This window comes from Vanellus vanellus, assembly GCF_965231255.1.
Source record: "Vanellus vanellus genome assembly, chromosome: 1".
Classification (NCBI taxonomy): domain Eukaryota; kingdom Metazoa; phylum Chordata; class Aves; order Charadriiformes; family Charadriidae; genus Vanellus; species Vanellus vanellus.
This window is the reverse complement of record NC_138905.1, coordinates 60947210-60951415: the sequence shown is the minus strand read 5'-3', so window position 1 is coordinate 60951415 and position 4206 is coordinate 60947210.

Below are 4206 nucleotides of genomic sequence, written 5' to 3'. Positions count from 1 at the left end.
GTGCCCTTACAGGTCTGGGTTTTATCTTCGCTTTGTTTGTAACCTCAAAATTATCAAAGGACTTCTTGCTGTGTAGATCTACAAATCTGATAATGTTTCATAACAAAAATGGAGGCATGGTAGAGATAGACTTGAGGAGTGACTTCATGCTTAGCAAAGCTTGTTATTTTAAATGTCAATCTCTTGGGGGAGGTTCCCGTGCCAACAATTTTCTTCAGAGGTTACATGCTATGAAAGTGGGTGAACACACATCCAGCTCATAACTCAACCTTCCACCTTCACAAAACAGAGCAAAAAGCTTACAAAAACGCACTAGTAAGTAGAGCACACAGCTGGGAAACAGAAAGAAGGACATTTCATTTAAAACTGGATAAAAAAACAAACCGGCACAAAAGAGTTGCTGCACTTCTGTGCAGCACACCACACCTAGGAGACTAAACAGCAATATTATCATCTATACCTATTTATTCAAGGCAGGGATCTGACCTTTCCAGGCTCATTTGTTTCAGCAAACTTTGCTCATGCTACTCATGACTGCTCATATTCATAAGACTTGCAAGATTGGAACATCAAATAATTGCTGATAATACAAAGAAAGCGTGATAGGAGGAACAATACTGTTTCTTATTATGTGATTATCTTTTTTTTTCTTTAAGACTCTGAGAAATCACTCCAATTACTTTGATCATTTTCCTGTCAAAGGTACATTTTTAAATTGGCCACTGCACTTCTACAGATCTGAAGATTTTCTGTGATCTTTGCAATGAAACTTAATGAATACATTAAACTGGGTACTATAGTTCTACCAAATAATTTTATTGTAGTTATTTTGTTCCGGGTTTGTCAACGCCCACCCAATCATTCTGCCAGTTGTATGGAGGAAATGCCACCCTGCAGGTTGAGCAACAGATCCAAACTGCTTCAGGGGTTGGATGGCTTTAGTCTTGTCACTTGACCCCAAAGTGACACCATGTCCTGACCTATAAAATGAAGACAATAAAACCTATTCACCTTCGTAGACACTGGTGCAACAAATGGTTGAATAGCAGTATGTAAATTTAAAATCTTAATTAAACTGAGGCAGAGCGCCAAGTAATCACAAAGCACATGCTACTAGAAACAAGCTCATTAATAGTTCTGCTGCTGGAACCAGTTTTTTAATAGCTCAGTAATGAGCTGATAGTACAATCTGCAAAACCATGGTTCTTGATAATTTTTTTAAGTATATAATTATATTGTGATAATGGATTGAACTGGTGTGTGCACATCTAACAAAAAAGATACCTCTGGTCAGTCAACAGCCTAAGAATTAAAATCTATTCTTCCTTATTCCCAATTTGTATTGGTATAACTCTGCAGTCAGCTGTGCTACAAAAAGGCATGAGGGTACTCTGGCTTTTCTGTTGGTACGTGGCACTGTAGTGGTACTTCGGTACCACGTTTGATCTGCTACTTTCTGAACCATCAACCAAAAATGTACAACCAATGTATATCTCTGACTTTCTTCCTTTGCCTGCTACAGCCACCCGGTACTCCTAGCAGACAGAGAGTTTCATTTTCTATAAGACGACATGCATCTGCAGGTAAGACATCACACTTATTTAAACATTTCCCTTCATATGAAATGAAGACATTCTATACTTTTGAGTGGAGTATGCTGCTTTTTCATTCCAACCTGATTTTGTTAGTAAGATAACGTCAGCCAGTGGCTTCACTACTAACAAATGTCGGATATTAAACTCTCTCCCTCCCTCCTCCCTTCCAGCACAGTATTAACCTAGGTTATCTACTCAGGGAACCCATTTTTAAGCCCCAAATTAGAATTTTATTTCTAATTTGCAAAATAACAGTTCTTGTCTAATCTTTCTCCACTACACCACAGGCATGGATCTGCGATAGGGATGTATTCACATCCATGGCATACAAGTTAGATGGCACCCTATAAGATCAAGCTCTGGCCTTCACCTTTGGCTGCTGCACTTTATTATCTCTAGAAATGAACCAAATAAAACAACACATGTGGTATCTCATGTGCCTTCTCATTGCACTCCTCATTCGGCTCTCCTGTTGACCAAACAGTTCAGCTGGAGCTTGCCGTCCACTCACATGCCGACAGACTTCACCAGACTTACGAGCCTGATGCTCTCCCCACAGCTTTGACTTTTCACAACCAGTACTTACAACAGAAAAATGGAACTGCAAGGCCTAGGAGTTCAGGAGACACACGTCATATTTTAAATTAAGTTCTGCACTGATAGAGGGCTTTCAGGGCTGTTTCCTAGGTCTACATTGAACCCAATACAGTGAAACCCCAACCCTGGCTGCAGTTCCCTACAGCTACCGCAGCAGTAGAAGTAACCACAATCACCATAATGGAATACAAAATGTATATATTTTGACCTTACTTCAATTATTTTCTGCATCTGTAATCATAGTGCATTCACAGACAAAATCTAAAAACCTATAATCTAAATGAAGGAATCGGTTCTCCACAGGGGAAGACCAAATGTATTTTTTTCCATTTTAAAATAGTTATAAAGCTGCTTGTATGCTGTTTCCAGTGAAAGAAGGTTATTTATTTCTCATAAAGGCTAAACAATACTAAAGAAGTCTTAACTGAACACACCAACAGCGGACCATCTTTGAGACTACTTATGAAGGAAATGTTCAATGCATGAAAAATTAAATAAGAGCAAGAATAGCCACAATGATGACATCTCTGCAACCAAAACCTTTTCCTCAGCTTCAGTGTTGGTTTAATAAAGTAACAGGGACGCCACTCATTTGTTTTCTGTTGTTTGCAGAGATGTCAGCCTGAAGTTATTTCAGTTATTACACCTGCCAGTGAGACTCCACCACCAATCGCTGGGGTTTTACGAGGAAGTTGGCTTTTTCCGTTTGCTCAGCAAAACACTTCACAAACCCAAGTCCTTCTGTGCCATCCTGTCTTTCGGAGTTTGAAAAATAAGAGATTTTAATCTCTGCAATGCCTTTAATTTTCAGTTACTAGGAGCCAAAACATTCTTCGGTGCTTCATGCTGTAAAGTTTATGGGTGATTGATTGACTCTATTACAGAGAAAATATTCAAGCAGCAACTCTTCTGCCACCAGAAACATGAAGCTACAGGCCTTGCACCTGAAGAAAAGCACCTCACGTAAAGAACACACTGTGTATGCCTGGGCCCTAGGGCAAGGGATGAACGGCAGCTATCAGAAAATCCCCTTATCTCAAAGACCAAAAAGATGGTAACAGTGGCACCTGTCATCTGTTAGTACCAGGGAGGTACACACTCTGTGAGTTTGGAGAGTCGCTGGCCTGCCCTCCCAGGTGGGAATCAAGATCCCAGAGTAAGACTTCTGTGTGCTTGTGCAGTATTCCCAAAGAACACGACGAATTCATGCACTCCGTGTGCCTCCCATGTCCTGAAAGATCCCAAAGTGTGCTCGCAACCAGACACCACCCTTGGTTTTTCACTTGGATTCTCCCACAGTCATGCTTTCACCCGCCGAGTGCCAAAGCAAAGATCGTGGCTGGTATTTGTTCAGCGGGTCAGGAACACCAAATCCCTGTTATCAGCAAACCCCTCCGAGGCCCGCACAGCGTTGCTCTGACGGGTCACGTTGATGCTCCTGCAACTGTCCAGTGACACCTGACTAGATCTGCACGCTCTGAGGAGGACAGATCTCTTTCATCCTCATCTCACAGCTGCATTACGTCCCTCTGCGCTAATCCAGAGGTAAACTGCTGAAGCTGGGGCTGATAACAGGAAAAGACCTCTTCAGACAGATCTCTGTGGAAACATGCTGCTGCTTTGTATTTTCCATGTGGGAGCTGAGTTCACATTTCAGATGGGAACTAATTATTTTGGAGGAGTACAGAAAAGATTAACCTCCATACACTTCCCTTTGTAGAGAGGAGGGTGGAGCAGAAGGGCAGCAGCCAAGCACAAAGCGGGGCCAAGGATGTGGAGGCAGTATTTTGCCTATGCAAGTTTTTTTAACCTTGTGAAGCGTTTCATGGGGTATTTAGTATTCCTGGGCTGCTGACAGGAGTTCCGTTTCTAAACTCACATTCAGAGTACCTGGGACTTCCCTCTCTCCCTCTGCCATCCAACACTTCCTTGTCTAACAAACTTGAAAGTCACTGTTCATTCCCAGAGATGCTGAGATGCACATGGAGAGCTGCCAAAGAAGGGGGCGAGCATC